Source organism: Nicotiana attenuata, chromosome 3 (genome assembly GCF_001879085.1).
Source record: "Nicotiana attenuata strain UT chromosome 3, NIATTr2, whole genome shotgun sequence".
NCBI classification, from domain to species: Eukaryota; Viridiplantae; Streptophyta; class Magnoliopsida; order Solanales; family Solanaceae; genus Nicotiana; species Nicotiana attenuata.
Window position 1 is genome coordinate 48565165 of NC_031991.1, and position 9106 is coordinate 48574270.

A 9106-nucleotide genomic window follows, 5' to 3' on the forward strand; every position below is an offset into this window, starting at 1 on the left:
GGGGGGGGGTACCAGATAGGGTACTTGATTGTTGGTGGCGTCTGTTGGTATCTCCCCATTAGAGATTGTTTCAGAAAGATTGGTAGGGGAAGCGTAGGTGAGTGTATTTGGGTGGAAAGGTGGGCTGACAATTGTGGATTGGGAGTGGTACCCATTTGGAGAGAAGAGACCGGCCCCATTGGGTATCTCTCCATCTTTGAGATGAGGGATCTCGGAAGTTGGGCCCAAAAGGGCGCTTTGAACGAGGGGTTCATGATTGGGGTCAGTGGAGTCGTCAGGACCCGACCCCGCTTTCCGTTTGGCGCTTGTACTGGGCTGGGCCCGCGTACTGTATTTCGATCGTTGTTGGGTCAGCCCTTGTGGCTTGGTGGGGTTTGTATTATTCATTGGGCCCTTTTTAGGAATTTTGGGGGGGGGGGGGGGGTGTTGAATTTTTTAGAATTGTAACGCAGAGTTTGAGTTTGAAGGAATTTACCTGAGTTAGCATCGAACAAATTTACCTGGATGTTATCCGCCTGCGGAGCTTGGTGTGGTTTGTTCAATCCTGCACCATTTTTATTTGTTGATTTTGCTATCCCTTGCTTCCTTCTTCTTGGGAATGTGACGGTTTTCCACTCACTCTCCTCCATCTGCACTACTTTCCTCTGTTGCGTTTCCTGTGGCTCGTGTGTTGTTTTGGTGTGGCTGCCCGGTAATTGCAACCTGCTGCAATGTGCCCAATTCTGCCGCAAATGGTGCACAGAGTCCCTTGTCCTTCATAGATCACTGCCTGTTTATGGTCTCCTATTATGACCGATGTTTCTACTGGGGTTTCCAGTGGCACTTGAATACAAATACGGGCGTATCGTCCCCTGAGAGTAGAGGAAGTGCATTGGCCGATTTTTAATAGTTTGCCAGTTTCCTTCCAAGTTTTTCTAGGATGTCTTTATCGTAAAATTTTGTTGGTAATTGAGGAAGCCGGATCCATATGGCGGTAGAAGTAAGGGTGGCTTCTTGAGGAACGAATTTAGGTTCCTACTTCCGCACGGATAAGAAATTTCCAGAAATGAACCAAGGGCCAAGGTGGAGAGCCTTAACCATACTCTCTTCTAAACTGAATTTGACTATGTAGAAGTCCCATCCTAGGTCAATCAAGATTAACTGTTTGGATGGCTTCCATAGTTCAATTAGTTTAGACCGAAGGAAATGGTGAGGCATCTTTCGCTTGAAGAACTTGATGATCACGGAGTAACGCCATGGAAGGTAGAGGCACTTTTTGTCATCTTGGGAAAGTGGGATTGAGCCTTCTATATGCTTTCCTTTATCAAAATCTGAATTTGGATGAGAGTCAACTTCATAGTAATCAGTTTGATGGCTCTCCGGTTTGTCCAGGAGCATTTCCTTATAGGAGTGGGTTGGTAATTCTACATCCATTTGGTTGTGCTTATCCGGGGGTTCCGGTGGGATAGGTGGTTTGATTAATGGGGGATCCATGTTTGGAAGGTACTATTTCAGGAGTTAAGATAAGCTAAGGATGTATGAGATGAAAAAGATAGAAGTCTGTAGCTTAATCCTATATATTGTGTCCTACAAACTATTATTCCAGTAAAACAGATCATAATAAAGTGCATTAGACTCTCAATTTCGGTCCAGACACTTCTGATTTTTTTGGGGTCAAAGTTGACTTAAACTACTAAATAGTGATAGTAGTACTTCCATTAAGTTTCATCAATCTTGCCTAACATTAGAATTACATAGATCTTTATTTTTAGTGTGTGCCTCAATCTTAATTCTTTTGGTAATTTTATGTGAACGAATTGAATATCATGATACTAAATTTTAAGGTACCATTGGATGTTTTTATACATTCAATCTCAAAATATTGTAATATTTTAACATCCTCTTGAACGCGCATCTTGATTTAAGGTTCAAATATAAATGGAAAATTGGACTTGAAGGTGAGACCCACGCGTGTAGCTTTGTTTTGCTGCTCTCGGGTGGATTGAAAATTTGATTCCAACGTAGAGAATTGGCTTACTAAAGATTGATTTAAATAGTACCATGTAAAAGGATTTAAGAACAAATCCAAAAGTAATCAAAAATATATGGAGTAGCTCACTGATGAATGAAATGAATCGCTGAAATCAACATGTGCAGTACAGAATTGTACAGTAGCAATGTTAATTGTACATAACTAGTTAGAATTAGTTTAGTGTTTAATAGATGGTTATATGTATTGTTAGAGTTAGTTAGTAAGGTGATATATATATACAAGTAGTCACACACGTGTAAAGTTAGTTGGAAAAATAGAGTCCAAATTTTCCAGAACTCTCTTCTCTCTGTCTCTCTCTGCTTTCTCCCTCTTAGCTCGAAGAATAGCTCCCCTTTCCCTTTCAATATGGTATCATAGCCATAGATTCATTGCATTTTCGAGCTGATTCTTTGAGGAATTGAAGGCTAGTATTGAGATATTCACTCAATTTCATTGGAGAAGTGAGAAATTAAGAAAGTTCAGCAGAGATTTGGGCGATTCACCTAGGGTTTGTGATTCATCTCATAACTCGTAAATTCTAGCAAAGAGTTGAAGATCGACCTTCGATTCACTGATTTCAAGCCTTGACGATGACGAACACAACTTTGGAAATGGAGAAGGACAACGGAAAAAAGTTCACGGATATACACCCCAGGCATCCTCTATATTTACATCCTTCTGACAGTCCAGGTAGTGTTCTAATCCATCAACAACTAACGGGAATAGAAAACTATACGGCTTGGAGTAATTCCATGTGCGTTGCTCTATTAGACAAAAATAAGCTAGGGTTCATAGATGGAAAATATCGGAAATAACAGTACAAGGGTGACTTAGAACATGAACGGGATAGATGTAATGCTTTTGTACTATCCTAGATCACTAATTCAGTGTCCAAAGAACTAGCCAATGGAATAATGTACTCAACCAATGCCTATAGTGTTTGGACAAACCTAAAAAAGAGATTTGATAAGAAAAATCTCACTAGGGTTTATCAACTACTGCGAGAAATATGTACTACTAGCCAGGGGAGTTTATCAGTGTCAGAGTATTACTCAAAATTGAAATGTGCTTGGGATGAGTATTGTTCAATGGTACCATCGCCATGTGATTGCACAAAGCATAAGGAATATGCAGAACACATAGAACAACAAAGATTGGTGCAGTTTCTGATGAGCTTGAATGAAACATATACACAAACAAGGAGTCAAGTATTGTTGACTGTCCCGGTTCCCACTCTCAATCGGGCATACAATATGATTATGCAGGATGAAAGCCAAAGAGTACAGTCAAATATGATATCACAGGTAGCTCCACCTTTGCAGCAGCTTGATTTGAATGATCTTACTGCCTTGGCTTCCATTCAGAGTAACAGATTTAGAAAGAGCAATGAAAATAGTGTATTGCAGTGTGATTACTGTCATATGAAGGGTCATAAGAAAGAGAATTGCTATAAGATGGTAGGGTATCCACCCAACCACAAATTCAACAAAAGGAGAAACTTTTACTAGGGAAATTCAGGACGAAGCAAGGGACCTACAACCAACAATGTGAGTTCTGTTGAGGAATCTGAAGGAACTAGCTCGATAGGCAGCTCATCAGGGCCCAGTAGTATTCCATTCTTCACTCCAGAACAATACCATCAACTATTGAAATTGATTGAAAAAGAGCCAACAATATCAGATGTAAGGGTAAACATGGCAGGTATAGCTCACTTCCTTAATGCATGTTTCTCTGTAGGCTCTGAGACTAACTCTTGGGTATTTGATACTAGAGCCTCGAATCATATGGTGTCTAGCTTAGAACTTTTAACTGAATCCAATTCTGTTGCTTCTAACACTAGTAAAGTACATCTACCAAATGGTAGCACTACCTCAATAACACATACAGGATCATTAACCCTTTCTAATGATCTAGAATTGTATAATGTTCTCTATGTTCCTAACTTCAAATAGAACTGTTATCTGTTTCAAAACTAACTAAAGAACTAAAATGTTGTGCATTATTCTTTCCTGAATTGCATTTTTCAGGACCTTTATAGTGGCAAGAAGAGGGGGATTGGTAAGGAGAAGGATGGACTCTAAATACTTCAACCTGCCAAGATACCATCACCTGTCAAAGTACCTGAAACATCTTCAGCTCCTGCTTTCAACTCCTTTATACCGTCAACAATTCCAGTCTCTACAACTCCAATTCCAGAGTCCTCTAGTGTCTTATCAAAGTCCTGTATACATTCTTCCATTTGACACCAAAGATTTGGTCATGCTCCAGTAGCAGTATTACAAAAGATTCCTTCATTGAAGTATCACTTGTTGAATAAAGACACTCTGAATTGTACTGTTTGTCCTTTAGCAAGGCAAACTAGATTTCCTTTTCCTATTAGTATAAAGAAGAGTGCATTTCCTTCTGAACTTGTACACATGGATGTATGTGATCCATATAGACAATGTACTTACAATGGATACATGTATTTCCTTACTATTGTAGATAATTACTCTAGAATGACTTGGATCTACTTGATGAGAATGAAAAGCGATGTCTTTCTCTTAATCAAATTGTTTCTCACTCTTGTCAAAAATCAGTTTTCTGCCACACTTAAGATCATAAGATCAGATAATGGTCTTGAATTCTTCAATTCTCAGTGTTCAACCCTCTTTTCTTCCATTGGAATTTTACATCAAAGTTCTTGTATTCACACTTCACAACAAAATGGAGTGGTAGAAAGAAAACACAGACACTTACTTGAAATGGCTATAGCTCTTAGATTTCATGCTCATGTACCATTAAAATTCTGGGGGGGGGGGGGGGGAATGTGTGCTCACTACAACCTTTCTTATTAATAGATTACCATCCTCAGTCCTCTCTGGGAAGTCCCCATATGAGGTGTTTCATGGACATCTTACTACACTTGATATCATTAGCATCTTTGGATATCTTTGCTATGCAACTACCTTAAACAATACAGACAAGTTTTCTCAAAGATCCATGCCTGCTATCTTTATGAGTTATTGAACTTCTCAAAAGAGTTACAGGCTATCCAATATCTCCACTGGAACATTCTTTGTCAGTAGGGATGTTTCCTTCAGGGAGACTGTGTTTCCTTTTAAATATCCTAAATCCATTTTTCTACATACTCTATCTTCAGGTTCAACACCTACATTTCCTACCAGTGTTCCAGCTTCTACTTGTGATGATTCCGTTCCAGCCTTATCACCTTCAATTCCTGCACCTGATCCTCATTCACCTTCTTGTGATTATCCCTTATCTCAATATCTGTCATCTCCATCTACTTCCTTTCCTGCGTCATTTCTAGTTCACTCATCTCCATCTACCTCTCCTATTTCTTCTCTTGCACCAGCATCATCTCATGTCCTGCCTACTCCTCCCATAACTCTGTCCTCAGCACCACAACATCCGAATTTTCCTCCTCTTCCAATATCTCCCGTGAGAAAATCTGGCAGACCATTAAAACCTCCCTTATGGCTTACAGACTTTGTTCATCAAGTCAAACCTTCATCCTCCACACCTTACTCCATCACTGATTCCATTAACTACTCTTCTTTATCTCCTTCTTATCGAACTTGTTTGTCTTCCTACTCCTTCATCATTGAACCAACATCTTTCGACCAAGTTGTCACTGACAGCAATTGGGTGCAAGCTATGAGACTTGAGATTTAGGCTCTCACAGATAACAATACCTGGGAGTTAGTGGCTTTACTTGCAGGGAAGACTCCGATAGGTTTAAGTGGGTTTACAAAGTTAAATACAAGGCTAATGGGTCTGTAGAAAGGTACAAAGTCAGTCTTGTGGCAAAGGGGTTCACTCAGCAGGAGGGTCTGGATTACCATGAGACCTTCTCTCCTGTGGTAAAGATGGTCACTGTCAGGAGTGTGTTTCCTTGGCAGCTCAATGTGCTTGGCCGTTGTTCCAGATGGATGTTTACAATGCATTCCTCCAAGGTGATCTTTCAGAGGAGGTCTACATGTCCTTATGTCACGACCCAAGTTTGCCCTCCGTGAACATTCATGATGGCACCTAGTCCCTACGACTAGGTAAGCCTAACAAATGCGGATAAGAAACAATTTCGGAAAGAAAACAATTAAAAATCGAGATAACAAAATGAAATCGTGTTTAAGATGCCGCCCGACATATAACAGTACAAGAATCTCAACCTAACACTCCCAAATCCGGAACCCCATGAATCACAAGCTAAGAGTACATAAAATGCTCTAACTCCAGAAATGTCTAACAACAACGAAGATACAAAAGGGCTATACTACTACAGAGAATGGAAAGGGACTCCTCGGTCTGCGGACGCGGCAGATATACCTCGAAGTCTCTATAGAAAGCGCCTCGCCTCAAGGGTGATAAGACTGAGTTGAAGTACCTGGACTGCACACGCAAAAACATGTGCAGGAAAGGGCATGAGTACACCACAGCGGTACCCAGTAAGTGCCAAGCCTAACCTCGGTCGAGTAGTGACGAGGAAGGTCAGGGACCTACCAGTCATATACAATAATATATAAGGAAGATGAGCAGTAGTAAAGAAATACAAATATTAAGGGAAACAACAACTACAACCAAGGCAAATAATCACAGAAGGTATACAACCAATCGCGGAGATAACAACCGGGGGTCTACTAGGATCCCGTCCTATAGCCCTAAAAGTAAATAATCAGTGGATCTCCCGGGTGCTGTCCCGTAGTCCATATCACTGTGCAGTGGGATCTACCGGAATACCACATCCGTAGTCCCAAATAAACAGACAAGGGGGATCTACCGGGAAACCGCCCGTAGTCCCAATGTAAACACACAGCAACAACACAAGAATAACCAACTCAATCAAATTTCATATCAAGGTAAATAACTAATTCTAACCTAGCATGCTGCACATAGTTCAGATAAGGAAGTTTGAGCAAATAAGCAATTTAGTCATTTAGGCATGCTTCCCTAAGCTAACAATAAGCTCAAATTTCAAGTAATGTAAACAGTGAAGAAATACGAAATTTTAGATACTTAATGAAAAACCGGATTTGCAACAATCAACACAAGTATGCACTCGTCACCTCACATACAAGGCATTTCATATATCACAGTACCAATCCTAAGGGGAGTTCCCCCACGCAAGGTTAGACAAGCCACTTACCTCGAACCAGCTCAATCAAATCTATACCACGTTCTTGCCACGAGTATCCGACTCCAAATGGCCCAAATCTATTCAAAGTAATTGCATAATGTAAATAACACTTCAAGAAGCTAATTCAACTAATTAATTCTAAGCTAATACGCGAAATTAGGAAAAATGACCAAAACGCCCCCCGGGCCCACGTCTTGGAATCGAGTAAAATTTACAAATTTGGAATCCTCACACTCTCACGAGTTCAGTCATACCAAAAGGTACCAAAATCCATCGATAAATGACCCCTCAAATCCCTAGTTTTAGGTCTCCAATTACAAGCCCTAAACCCCCAATTTTAACCCTTATTTCTCATGTAATTCTTGCCTAAATCAGTAGAAAATGCAATGATAACGAGTTTGGGTTCCAAAAACCTTACCTCCTTGAAGCTCTCTTGAATCCTCACTAAAAATCCTCCAAAAAGCTCAAAAATCCGAATAAAAATGGTGAAGAAATGGGAAATTTCGTGACTGAACCTTTATATAGGTTCTGGCCTAGGATTTTCGCACCTACGGCCATTTCCCCGCACTTGCGGTCCCAGGTGCGCACCTGCGGAGAATCACTTAAAACATAAAAACCGCACCTGCACTCGACCTACCGCACCTGCGGTCTCGCAGGTGCGCTCCAACAATCGCACCTGCGGATTTCCTAGAGCCTGGCCAATTCCGTTTCTGCGGTCACCCAGCCGCTTCTGCGGCGCCGCACTTGCGGTCCCCCAACCGCAGGTGCGGTTATGACAGACCTCAACAAACTTCAGCAACCTTCAGATTTTTCCCTAAGTCCAATTCACTTCCGTTAAGCCCCTGAAACTCTCCCGAGGCCCGGGACCTCAACCAAATATGCCAACCAATCCTAAAACATCATACGAACTTATTCCAACCCTCGAATCACATCAAACAATGCTAAAACCACAATTCACTCTCCAATCCAAGCCTAAAGATTTCCAAAACTTTAAATTTCCGCTTCCGATCAAAAAGTCTATCAAACCTCGTCCGAATTACCTGACATTTTGCACACACGTCCCAAAAGACCCAACGGACCTACTCCCACTTCCGGAATTCCATTCCGCCCCCTAGATCAAAATCTCACTATCAAACCGAAAACTTCAAAAATTCGACTTTCGGCATTTCAAGTCTAATTAAGCTACGGACCTCCAAAACACAATCCGAACACGCCCCTAAGCTCGAAATCACCCAACGGAGCTAACAGAGTCAACGGAATTCCATTTCGAGGCTGTCTTCACACTGCTCCGACTACGGTCCAAATTCTAAAGCTTAAGCTCTCATTTAGGGACTAAGTGTCCCAAAACACTCCGAAACTCCAAACGAATCCTCCCAACAACTTACAACAGCAGAAACAAATACGGAAAATGCAGTTAATAGGGGAACAGGGCGCTAATTTTTAAAATGACCGGCCAGGTCATTACACCTTACCAAAGGGCTTTGGTAGTCATGGGGAGACTAGAGTGTGTAGACTACTCAAGTCCCTGTATGGTTTAAAACAGGCTAGCATGAAATGGAACCTGAAACTGACTTCAGCCCTTGTAGATTCTGGTTTTAGCCAAAGTAAATTGGACTATTCTTTGTCTACTAAAAGGAGTGGTAGGGATATAGTAATCATATTGGTGTATGTAGATGATCTCTTAATTACAGGGAGTGACAATGGTTCAATACAATATGCTAAAAAGATACTAAATTGTAATTTCAAGATGAAAGACTTGGGGGAGCTCAAATTTTTCCTTGGTATCGAGTTTGTAAGATCACACAGAGGTATTGTCATGAATCAGAGGAAATATGCTCTAGAGCTTATCTCAGAATGTGGTCTAGGGGGAGGAAGACCGGTTACATTCCCATTGGATCAAAATGTGAAGCTAACAAGTGTGGAATATGACAAAATTGTTTGGGATGCAAGAGGATGACCCT